The sequence below is a fragment of the Chenopodium album genome, chromosome 6 (genome assembly GCF_948465745.1).
Source record: "Chenopodium album chromosome 6, dcCheAlbu1.1, whole genome shotgun sequence".
In the NCBI taxonomy this organism is placed as follows: Eukaryota; Viridiplantae; Streptophyta; class Magnoliopsida; order Caryophyllales; family Amaranthaceae; genus Chenopodium; species Chenopodium album.
The window spans coordinates 63,005,034-63,018,856 of NC_137839.1; the positions used below are offsets into that span (position 1 = coordinate 63,005,034).

At 32.8% G+C, this 13,823-nt stretch overlaps 1 pseudogene; it reads left to right on the forward strand.

Moving 5' to 3' along the window:
- The first annotated feature begins 4,197 nt into the window (after positions 1-4,197).
- On the forward strand, positions 4,198-12,645 carry LOC145634993 (obtusifoliol 14-alpha demethylase-like; annotated as a pseudogene).
- The last annotated feature ends 1,178 nt before the right edge of the window (positions 12,646-13,823 follow it).

The following is a 13,823-nucleotide window of genomic DNA, read 5'->3' on the forward strand; positions in this document are numbered from 1 at the left end:
ATAAAACAAAGCTAAACACACAGAGAGATTCTACGTGGAAAACCTTTTGGCCCTAACAAGAGTGAAAACCACGACCACTTGGGATTTTAGGAATGATTCTTCACTATAATAGGGCAAACAACCTATTACAAGCTAAAGAGTCTAACTTCAAGTTCCTCAATGAACTTGAAGTTCCCAGCAGCAAGTCCCTCTACTTGCTTCTCTTCTATTCTCTTTCTCTTCTCTCTCTTTCTCTTTTAAATTCTCTTAGAGTTCACTCAAACTCCCAATTCCCAAATACAACTCAAAGGAACATACTCTAGTGAAAGTAATTAAGGAAATTAACAACTTAAGTAGAATGTGACTCTTGACTCTTTTAGAAAACAAAGAAGATAGAAAATTATGATTGAGCAAGGTGAAGTTTTTCAGCAAACAACTTTGATATTTATAGGAGAACATAGCTTGATTAAAACGCCACAACCTCCATTACTTACACCACTACTGCTGCACATTAACGCCACTTTTCTCCACCACTTCCAGAGAAACAAACATGTCCTAAAACCCGGGCACATTGAACCTCTTAGAAGCAGTTTCTTCGTTAAGTGGAGAAGACTCAATCAACAGTAAGTTGCGCAAGTTTAGAAAATCAGTTTTGCAATCTTTTTGAAAGATATCTTTAACGAAATAAAATGATATTTATTTGGAATAAAATCAGAGAAGATATTTGGGAAATTCTCTTTGGTGAACTCCAACTTTTTCATTTTCTAAGTGGTAAACATTCTTAAATTTTATTATCAATGGTATATAAACCTAAATGATTGATTACCATTGATAAGTGTTATTTCCTTAACTATAGTTAGTTTTTTATTTTTTAAATTATATTGAAATTAAAAAAAAAACCCAACTCCTCCCCAAACCCACTGCCAGTCCCCTCCCCCAACCCAGCCCCCTCCCGACGGCCGAAAACCGGCGAACTTCCTCCCCTAGCTCCGGCGACCCCTACCTCCTCCCTCTCCTCCATCTATGACACCTCTACTCTCCCCTAAAACCCAAACTCATTTCCCCGACATGAACCATTAACTCCCTCGAAAACCACTCCCCTCTCCACTGCTGGTGTCCAAACTCTCAACCATGCACCGGCAAACCCAAACTGCCCCTCCCCCTACCATCTCTGCCCTCTAAAACACCAAGTCAAACCCCAAAATTAAAAGCCCCAGAATTGATTTTGATTTTGGGGTTTTAGGGTTTTGGGGCGGTGATTTTTGACTATGGTGGGTGGCGGTGACGTGGGGGAGGGGACTTGGGCCACCGGCGAAGGGGTTTTGGGTCAGGCGTCAGTGGTGGCGAGGAGGCTAGGTGATTGTTGTGGGGAGGTTGTTGGCCTAAGGTGGCTAATTAGTGGGGGTTAGAGGTGGTGGTTTGGGAGATGTTGGGATGGGTCAGTGGTTTCGGGTCAGGCATCGTTGGCGCCAGGGTTTGGTAGGGGTGCCGTCCACCGGCAGAGGGGAGGGGAAGCTTGTCAGTGGGTGGGGGAAGGGGTGGTTGATTTTTTTTTTAAGTTTAGTATAATTATTAAATTGTTAAAAAATAATTAAATACCTAACTATAGTTAAATATTATTGTTAAAAAAAACCTAACTATAGTTAAATTTATAATAAAATATAATAATTAATGTCATATGTAATAAGTATAAAAAGTTTATGAGTACCAATGATAATTTTATAAAACTTTGTTCACCACTTAGAAAATTAAAAAGTTGGAGTTTACCAAAGAGAATTTTCCAAGATATTTTCAAAACCAACTTTCCTATTTATAGCAATCAAATAAATTCTATCTTTTAAACAAATTTAAAACTCATTCCACTAAGTATTAACTCCTAATTATTCTCACTTTCATAAAACCATAAACATAAAATATTTTAGACTTTATAATTCTCTAAGAAGTCTCTGCTACAAGTGTTCTTTTCTCCTGCTTCTACTCCGAAGCTTCTGTTCTTTTTCAGGAACACTGCAACATGCATTCAGATTTTGTATGCTCCAGTTCCTTTGCCTCGAATTAGTCTTGAAACTTATAATAAACAAAATACACAACTTATCAAGGCATTAATTAGTTCAGATTTGACTTATGTTTTCATCAAAACATCAAGGGCAACATAAACATATAGGGAATCAGAGTGATACGACTTTACATTTGATCATAACTTCTAATGGGATTACAAGACGTTGTGTTGTCGCTACTGGAATCAATGGAAGTCTAGGGGTTTCGCGGTTTTGGGGTTGGTGGTGTCCGGGATTTTAGGATTTGAAGTCACAATTTTGGGTGGGTAGGTGGGTGTGGGGAAAAGGGAAGGGGGAGGATGGTCGGAAAACTTATGGAAAGTGAGCGGTGAGGAGCGGTCGGGAAAGTCCCGACGAATTTAATAAAGGTGGAGGGGTTGATTTAACGGAAGGGTGAAGGAAGTGGACAGCGAAAATGAAAAAAAGGAAATTAAAAAAAAATATTTATTTTTTAAATGTAAGTTATAGTGAATGAATATGAATGTGGCACATGGCATGATGACTTGATATTATAGGTTGATGATCGTTTGGCCTAATAAAGTTGAAGACCCCTCAAATTTTGGATAAGGTTGGATTATTAGATATAAATGGGCCAAAGGTCAGGTTTTTTAAATCAATTTTTACTAAAAAAAACTCATGATTAGATGCATAACTTTTATGTACATTTTTAGCCAATAAGCTCTCCATGATTATGTTCTATTTTAGTAAATATTTTAGTAGTTTAATTCACATTCTTGCTTATGTCATCAACATTGGTGATTGCTCATAAATGAAGATGAATGGTGGAGGATGAGAAAGTTTAATTGCGAATTTACGGTTTTATGTTCGGGTTATGTTAAGGGACGGAACAGAAGGGGAAGGAGGTGAACGGGAGGAAAGGAAAAGGAAGAATGATGAGTTTTTCCTTTTAAATCTCTCCATTGTTGGAGGGATTATTTTGGTATAATTTAATCCTTCCATTTCTCCCCTTCTTTAAGGTGTGTTTGGATAAAGAAATGGGAAAGAAAAGAAAGGGAGGGAGGTGTAGGGGAGGGAAGAGAAAGGGAGGGGAGGGAAGAAATATGAGTTTTCCTCCCAAATGTCTCCATTGTTGGAAAGATCAAATTATTACAATTTAATTTTTCTATTTCTCTCCCCTCCAATTCTCTTCCTTCCACATTTGTTATCCAAATGAAAGATAATATATTCCTCAGTTTCCCATCCCTTCCTTTTCCTCCATTTCCATCAATCCAAACAAAGTGTTAATTCCCTTTATCACTAATTTGCTATCCAAATGATAGATAATTCCTCTCTTCATTTTGTTCAATCCAAACATACTTTTAAAGGACATGTGAGGTATAATAAAGTAAAGAAGGATTAATCAATTTCACGTGGGTTCAAAAAAAAAAAAAATATTTCCTCCGTTTCGTAATACTTGCAACACATTCTTTTTCACGGGTATTTAAGAAAAATGGATCTCGTGTGATTTAAAACACTTAAAATGGAGGAGAGAGATTGTTAAGAGTATAATTTAGTGGACATGAGATAATAATAAGGGTGGTAGTAAAACTTTTGATATAAAATATTTTTCAATTATACTGTGTTGCAACTATTATGACATTTCCATTTTAGGAAAGTGTTGCAACTATAAAAACAAACAGAGGAAGTATATTATAAAAGGATTTTTTTTTTTAAAAAAAAAGAAAAATTAAAATAATAACAAAATAAACAAGATAGTGTATTCTATGCACCTTGCCAACAGATGGTGCCATTGTGATTAATTTTTCCTTTTGTTTACACTAATAATTAAACATTGTTAATTTGATAATAATACAAAAATGTACGGTGCGATTTAACGTATTAGAGGTATAAAAGAGGAACACTAATTTAAAATTTTGTATCGTTTATTAAGGATAATGTTAATTACTTTGAACGTAACTAAGTCACATAATACCATCAATAAAACTCTGAAAAACCCCAACTCGTGATCGTTATTTAAATATAAATATTAAGCTGTTGCAGTGCTTTGCTGAAAACGATGACATTGTCTTCCCAAAATATCACATACCGAGTATAATTTATTAAGAGTAGAGTACTCCGTAATATATACTTATACTTCGTATAATACAGTTAACTAGTGATTGATTGAATAACCCAAATAAACATCATGAAAATAATAGATATGATGAACAATAAGTTGCAATTGTTTAATGTATTGTTTCTTATCATGGCAACTATTGTAGCAACAAAATTAATACTTAAAACTCTGTTAACCAAGAGCAACAATCGCCTACCACCAGTGGTGAAAGGGCGGATCCCTTTGATCGGGGGCGTGGTTCGCTTCGTAGCGAACCCTGTAGAGATGCTCAAGGAGGAGTACCAGAACCTCGGAAGTGTATTCACTATAGATGCAGTGTACAAGAAAATAACGTTCTTACTCGAACCCGACGTATCGGCTTACTTCTTTAAGGCTGGCGAGAGTGAGCTAAGTCAGAAAGAAGTGTATGGGTTCACCGTGCCTATATTTGGACCTGGGATCGTGTATGACGCAGAGTATTCAGTGCGTAAGGAGCAGTTTCACTTCTTTGAGGAGTCTTTTCATATCGATAAACTCCGTGGTTTTGTTGATTATATGAGCCAAGAAGTTAAGGTCTGGTTTCTATTTTCTCTATCTTTATTACTCTTTCTGTTCTTCAATAAAGAAATTCACAAGAATGAAATAACTATAAACTAGATGGAGCCCGTGAAATGCACAATTTATTTGAATTTTATAAAATAATTTTTTTATATACATATTTATATGGTAAAATTTGTTATGTTTTTAGATAAAATTCCTGATATTAAAAGATAATATTTTATATCTAATTAATTTAACCTGGAAAAACTCATTCGGCAATTTTTCTTACGTTTATTTAAATTATTTAATTTTTAAAGAAATTAATAATCTCATATTTAATTGGCTACCACTAAATTTTATTATCCTACGTGGCGCGCTGAAAAAATTAAATTATACGTGACTCTCCAAAAACTTGGGAAAAAACTCGCATATATATATATATATAAGGGGAGGCTCTCGTGAGAATTTTTTTTTATCTGAGAACACTTTTTGTTCTAAATTTTTACTCGTATGTTCTAAATTTTAAATTTGATGTTCTAAACTTTTTCCCAGGTGTTCTAAATTAAATCAGATGTTCTAAATTAGTACTCACATGTTCTAAACCATAAATTAGTTAATTAGATGTTATAAATTTCGAATGACTTATTCTGAAATTTTAACTTAGATGTTTTTAAATTTTAAAACGTACGTGTGTTCTAAGATTTTTAGTTATATGTTCTAAATTCGAAAGCAAATGGTCCAATTTTTACTCACACGTTCTATATATATTTTTACTTATATGTTCAATATTTTTACTCCCATTTTTTATATTTTATACCAAGTGTTCTAAATTTTTTAATCACATGTTCTAAATTTTAAATAAGATGTTCTAAATTTTAATCATATGTCACTACTACGAAAAACGTGTTTTTTGGACGCTTTTTAGGTCTTTTTTCGACGCTAAAAAGCGTCGCAAAAATATTTCTCGACGCTGCTAAAAAGCGTCGAGAATACGCGAGTCGAGATTTTTGAGGGACACAAAAAAGCGTCGAGAATATCGATGCTTTTATGTGTCCTAAGTAATATACGAAGTGTCGGAAAATACTTATTTCGCGCATTGTCCCAAATTTGGGTAGTTTTTTAGCGACGCTTTTACATGTCCACATACTCAAATTTAGCGACGCTTTTTGTTGTCTTGCATTTATTCGTATAAGCCCATGGTATGGGGGGAAACTCTTGAAATAAGAAAATGTGCAAAATATGTGACATTAAAAAGCGTCTAGAATTTTTTTAAAGCTATTTTCTTTTCCTTTTATTTAATTATTACCATCATACATACATTATTGTTATTTAAATTTATCATAATAAATTAAATTAATAACATTAAAATTAAAATAAACAAATATTCTATATAACTAGATAAAGAAAAATAATAATAATAATAATTAATTAACAATAATAAAAGTATGTAGTTAATTACAAAATTTATAAAAGAAAACATCAACACAATTAATAAAAAAAAAAATGTCGCATATTATAGTAGCTTGTCCCTAAATAAATACATCACTAATATAAGATTGAAAACCAAAATAGATAGATGATGGCCTTATAGATGATATAGTCGCTTGTTTTGATGCCCAAGTGTCCCGGCCTATTCTCTTGTTGCACCTACATTGCCTTTTCTAATCTTTAAAAAAAATAAAAAATACAAAGTATAAATATCAAAGCATAAGATAAAACAATTTAAATAAGGTTCAACAAGTATATAAGTAAAGATAAACAACGACAAAGCTAATAAAAAGAATAATCGGCACTTATACACACACAAGTTCTGAATTACACAAACACACAAGTTACTGCTAGTCCTCCTTGAAGCATGACAAAAAGAAAGCAAGCTAGCTGAGAACTGAGGACTTACCACCAAATGTAACAAAAATAGAAATTAATTAAAGTCGATGTCATATCATGCCAATAGTATCAAATTTGAGCACACTAACTAATCAGCGAAGTAGTTATAAAAGCTAGGATCTTAAATTAGATTAAACCAGACCACACTCAATTAAGATCTTTTTGTGAGACAACTACAAGTTTCCACTAAGAAAGCCAATATATATCAGTATGATACTAATGACAACTTGAGCAATATACATAAAAATGCAGTTAATATTTTTAGAAGACTCATATCAGTAAAAAAAATGGATGGAAGCAAACCATGTGTCAGGATAATCTTTTCTAAAGCTCGGTATAGCTTAGCTTGTGTAGTTACGCCAACTTCCACTACATTTATCATAGAGCCAAGAAAATTAGAAATCATCCTCAGTCATTGTTTCCATATCCACGAGATTGCTTGTGCATAAAAATGAAGAAAGAGAAGCAACATAAATCAGAAAAAGGAAAGGAAGACTTTTGACAGCACCCACTCTAAATGTGTCAGGAGATAAAATTTCATTAGCAAATAAACTAGTTACCAAAATGTAGTAGTTATTTGATCTAATAACTAAGATCAAGAAACTCAAGCTTAGGAAGGTTGGTATTAAATACAACTATACAGGAACCTCTCTCTTCCTCCCTAAGTTCACATTTTGTAGCCAAAGCCTCCAAATCCCTGCATATCGTTAAAAACAATCAAATCTTTTTACGAAAATTGTACTTCTTCTTCAACCTTGGAAATTTTTTGTTCCATTTGTTCCGGGGAAAGAGTAGGGTCCAAAGCTCCTTAATAAAGAGAATTAAGCATTTTTGGAAAACAAATAAGCACACAATGGAAACTAGTAATTAAATGTCGATAGCAAGTTACCTATTTAAATTGCTTCATTAAGATGTTCTCTTCCATAATCTGTTGCAAGAATCATGTATCTTCAGACAAATTTCATCTAGATCTACCCTATTCTTTGAGGCACGCTCTTTCATCTTACTTTATTTGCTCTTCTATACTGGAAACTGCCAAGAGTACACGACATGCACAAGTACATATATTTTTAGATGAGATCAACTATTAGTAAACCACCAATTTATTGGTGAGGAATTTTAAGGAAAAAGAAATAGACAGGAGTCATGCAGCTCACATACTCAATAAAATCTACTGACAACATGTTGGGGGCTAGTTAGTTATCTCATGCATGTTCTAAAGCAACAGTACTACATGTGACATGTTGAAACTATATTGTTGTACTTCAAATGGTGTATCCATTAGACAACATGTTAACAAGATCTTGAAGCTGCACAAGGTTAATTATATTAAGTACACAAACTTAACCTATAAGAAATTCACTTAGAAGAAGGTTATATAAAAGACTAAATTCTACACCTTCTAAGGCCCTGTTCTTTTGAGCTTCTGGGCAGAGCAGAGCAGAGCAAAACAGATTTCAGCAGAGCAGAGCAGATTGAAGCAGAGCAGGGCAGAGCAGAGCAGAGCAGGGCAGAGCAGAGAAGATTGAAGCAGCTATTTTTAAGTACTATTTTTAAGCAAAGCAGAGCAGAGCAGGGCAGAGCAGAGCAGAGCAGATTAAAGCAGAGTAGAGCAGATTTCAGCAGAGTAGAGCAGAGCAAAGCAGCTCTAAAGAACGGGGCCTAACTCCTCCAGCTTATGCTATCACAAACTCTTGTAGTTTCCTTAAAGGCTCAATCCAAGGGAAATAAATTTATTGTTATTTAGTTATCTATCTAGAGCACTTGATAAATTAAAGAACAAATAAAACTTCTAATTATGCTAAATAAAGAAATGATTTGATTTAGAGACAAATATCATATTTACAATAAATTGAACTCATAACATCAGAGTTGTCAAATCATCTAAATCTGTGAGCAAAAAAATAAAGGAAACTGGAACAAATCGTGTTGTATCTGTACAGATTTTTTTATTGAATTTAGAAAAGTTAGTCCGATAATATCAAACTGATCAATAAAAAATAAAAACAAGGAGAAAGATGGAGAAAACAAACAAGAGCTAAATAAATTACCCGAGAAAGATGGTAGAGAAGAGGCCAGGCAGCAGCAAAAAATAAAATAATCAAACAAGCTTCTCATATCAAAGTCAAAACTTTTCACACAAAATTAGAATTATGATAATGACCTGATTCACAAATGTGCCAAGATAGACATATATCCTTCTTTATTATCCTTTTAATTATAGTACAGAATCTAAATAGGAACAAAATAGACTGAATATAAACAGGCACTAAGACAAGGCTCGCACAAAATTGTTTCAGCATACACCACTAACAAAATATATTACAATTCAGTTAAAAAGGGAAAATCTCACAGTTAGTAACTTAAACACCCAGCAAATCGAGAAATGAAGATGGTATATCTTTTGTACTAGTTGAATCAGTCATCCTAATTAAGTAATTGAAAGTTCTAAAATTTGTTCCAACTAAAATTAAACTAAGTTCATGCACAATTGAACAATAAATTCCATAGTATGATCAAAAGAGTAATAAAAAAAAAGAAGAATAGATCTTAACTTGGTTGAAGTCGACTACACAAATTCCCCAAAACAGAGCCATAAATTATCCATTCATAAAGCTTTATTCATCTTTTTGTTTGGATGCTTTTAATCAGTACATCACCATTAACATTCAATCATTACATCACCACAATAAACCCCAACAACCCAACCTCTAAATTATAATAAAATCCTTCAATTATAATCAGATCCTTTAATTATAATCAAATTTCCTAACAAAATTAAACTATGATAAATAATTAGAAGATCTTAAATCAGTATTAATGACAAAATTAAAAAAAATTAAAAAAATAAAAAATAAAAAACAATCCAAATAAGCTTACCTTACGATCCATAATGATTAACAACATTAACAAAATCTTCAACACCTCTAAGCATAGATTTGCATACAAACTAAGGGATTTCATACACAAATTTTATTTACTTGTATACATATTTCTATTGATATTTACTCCTATTTTGTTTAAATGCATCATTTATATTATGAAAATATACATTTATATACCATTTTTTTTTTGTTGAAACCAACATCTATATACTTATACTAAAGTGGATTTTTTTCCCTTCTAAACTCTACTATTTTTTTATTTATTTATTGGAAAACATTAATTCGGCTACAAACTTCATTATTACTTTCTTCAAAAAAAAAAAAAAAATTTACATATTAATTTATTACACCCTCCGTTCCTTAATTATATGCCTAATTCTCTTTATTATGTTAGTAAATAACCGAAAGAAATAGGCATATAATTAAGAGACGAAAGGAGTATATATTATGGTTAACTATTAATTTACATTTGTATTAAATCTTTTTTATTTCAATTACTACTCCGTATTAATTTCGAAAATTGAGCATGGCTGGAAATTATCTAATTGTGACTAATCTAATATATAATATACTGGTATATAATAAAATTTATTTATATTATAATAGTAAAAAAAACTCGTATATAATAAAATTAATTTTTATTATAATAGTAGAAACATTAAATTCTTTTTGCTTTTTTCTTTTACTTATTAATTGTAACACTTTTACTTGCAAATTTTTGTAAATCAACCCCCCCCCCCCCTTTAATAATCCAATTATGGGCAATTTTGCCGATTTATTTTTAATAATCTCAACTAAGGCTTATTTTTTTAATAATCCTAACTTTGGTATCCATTTGCCTCCAATAGTCCCAACCGATCAACATCAAGTCAACGACCTGTTATAATAGGTATCATAACACGTGTTAATACGTGACTATTCCAATTTTCTGAAAAAATTAAAAATTGTATAAAAAAAATAATTTCACAACCGCTCTTCTCACCCCCTTAACCTCACCAATACCCCTAACCACACCCCCAACAAATTGGCTTTGTACTGCGATGCGACGGCTGTGGTGGTTATGGAGCTATTATTGTTATTGTTTGCGACTGGTAGCAGGGGGTTGTGGAGGAGCTACGGTGGCAGATCGGGGCTTTCCATGGGTCGAGATAGGTTAGGTTGGTGGTTGTTGGGGTCAGGGTGGGTTGAGTGAGTAGTATTGGGGATCGAGGGAGGGTCAGATGGGGTGGTATTAGACCGGTTGGCTGGTTTTGGCTGTTATGGTGGGTCGCCAGACATTTTTCGGCGAGTTTAGGGGAGAGGTTGGGATTTACCAGCGGGGGGGGAAGGTGGCTGGGGATTTTTTTTTATTTTTACAATTTGTTTTTATGTTTATATGTGACTATTAAATAAATAAATAAATAAAAACACAACTTCTTCAACAGGTAACCGGTTGGACCATTGGAGGCAAACTCAGAGCATAGTTAGGATTATTAAAAAATATCTTAGTTGAGATTATTAAATGTAAATCCTAAATAGCTAGTTGAAATTATTAAAGTGTATTTTTTTTTTTTTTATTATATGATACAGACCTATATTTCTTTCTTATTGTATTAGTTATTCACTTATTCACTACTTATTTAACGGAGGGGGCTTGGACTGTTGTTATACTAGTATTATTTTTCTTTCTTATACCAACTGCACTTCTACCCCGGGATGGGAGATTCCCCCACTTCTACCATTTTTTAACATTTTTTTTTTCTTTTGTGGAAATCATTTTTTAACATGTAACATGTAAATTATATACTCCAACTAGGCAATTATACTTTAAATTATAAAATCTTCGCATTTTCCAAGTACAAACTTTTATATATTTTTTTCATCAATAATTGATGGTATCAAAGTTTTGAAATCATGCTTGCTAACGCCAAAAGTGCCTAAAATATTACTCTATGTCAAGTAAAAATTAAAGTATTTGCACATCAGTACATCACAAATTGAAAAATTTAAAGCTTAATGTTTAAGTGTGTAACCATTATGCAAATATGAAACCAGAGGTACCCCTACTTTCAAAAAAAAAAAAGAGGTATTATGATCTGTCTTTTAATACGGAGTAGTTCGTTGATGATTCATTCATTTCAACATTATACAGGATTATTTTTCCAAATGGGAAGATATTGGAGAAGTAGATTTAAAACAAGAAATGGAAAATCTCATCATCTTAATAGCAAGTCGATGTTTTCTTGGTCAAGAAGTCCGTGAAAGTCTCTCGGAAGATATAGCTACCCTTATCAATGAAATCAATGTTGCAATGGGTCCTCTAATAACATTGTTCCCTCATCTACCCATCCCACCTCACCGGCGCCGCGACAAAGCCCGTAAAAGACTAGATAACATTTTCTCAAACATAATATCTTCTCGTAGATCATCACCAAAATCCGAGGATGACATGCTGCAGTCTTATTAACTCCAAGTACAAAGATGGTCGTGCCACAACCGTTACAAAGGTAACAGGTATGCTCATTACTGCCCTCTATGGCGGTCAACGTTCGGGTTCTGCTACGGCTACTTGGACAGGTGCTTACCTTGTTCACTATAAGAAGTTCTGGTCTGATGCTGTGGAAGAACAGAGGAGGTTGATGAAAAAGCATGGAGACGCGATAACATATGATGTAATATCTGATATGCATCTTTTATACCGTTGCATCAAAGAAGCATTGAGGCTACACCCGCCACTAGCAATGCTATTGCGTAAATCCCATAAAGATTTTAGTGTGACTACTCGAAAGGGTGACAAGTACGACATCCCAAAAGGCCATATAATCGCAGCCTCGCCGGTTTTGTCTAATCGTGTTCCACATATTTACACAAATCCTGATATTTACGATCCTGGAAGGTTTTGCCCCGGAAGGGAGGAGGATAGATTGGCTGGCCCGTTCTCGTTCTTATCGTTTGGTGGAGGCAAGCATAGTTGCATTGGTGAGACATTTGCATACTTGGATATAAACACTATATGGAGCTATTTGATTCGGAACTTTGAGCTCGAGTTGACTTCACCGTTCCCAGAGACTGAGTATAATGAAATAGTATGGAGTCCGAAAGGAAAGGTGATGGTACGATACAAGCGTAGGAAACTTGTTATTGAGTAAATGTTGGGATTGTACCTTTCTTTAACTAACTCGGTCTTCGTTTGTAATAGAGTTTGTTTTAAGAAACTATCCAATGAGGCAAATGCTTTTTTATATTTAACGAACAACCGAAAAAAAAACAAATAAGAGGCGATTGTGAAAAATGATCTTTTATGTGTTCGACTTTTTAAAAAAGAATATTTTAAGTGAAAACTTGTCAAAAAGGACCTTTTAATTTGCATTTTGTTTGTTTGGGGTACTTGGGTGAACTTGAGTGGTGGTCAGACATTGACTATCACGTGTTAGTCACATGACTTATTTTTAAAAAAAATTCCAAATTTCCTTCTTTTCCCGACCTATGTTAGGTCGGGAAAGGAGGGAAATTTGGGGATTTTTTTATTTTTATAAAAAAAAAAGTTACGTGACTAACACGTGATAGTGAACCCGTAGCTCCGGCATTGACCACCACACAAGCTCACCGAAATGCCCCATACAAACAAAATGCGACTTAAAAGGTCATTTTTCAAAAAGTTGACCACTTAAAAAGCCCTTTTTCACAATTTTCTAAAAAAAAATATTGTAAGTAATTACCTGTAAAAAGTTAAACGTTATACTCCTTTTTTTTTAATCTTTTTTTATTTGCATCATATGACTTTTATATGTGTTTTTTTAATGCATTACTTCAATTTATAGTAATTTTATATTGTACAATATTTATAATTTCTCTTTCTTACTTTAAACCCACTCAAATTAATTTATTATTTTTCTCTCTCACGGTCCCCACTACTCTTGTCACATACTTTCCCTTAAGGGGTGTCCATTATATTCGGTTTTCACTTTGCCTTTAGTTTTAATTAATTTAATCTGATCCGAAATAAATTTCGCTTTTTAATTATCTAATTCAATCCGATCCGAATTCCTTACCAAATCCAATCTGATCCAATCTGAATTATAATTTGGTTATTTAGATCCATTATGAAAATCCAAATTAAAATACGTTACTGATATTTTAGGCCTAAAGCGATTAAAAATATATAAATGAATTAATAAAACTTCAATTCTTGAAAGTATGTTGTATACGAATAATAAAAGTATTGAAAATATAGGTTTACATGATTAATATTAATATAATCATAAATATAGTTTAATATGATTAGTATTAACAATACTTATTTATAATATAACACTTTCATATATATTTTGGTTATATCGGTTTTTTGGACCAGAATAAGATCAATTCAATCCGATTCAAAAATCTGAATTTTCAAAAAAATTCAATCCGATCCGATTGATCCCAAGTTTAGATTTGATT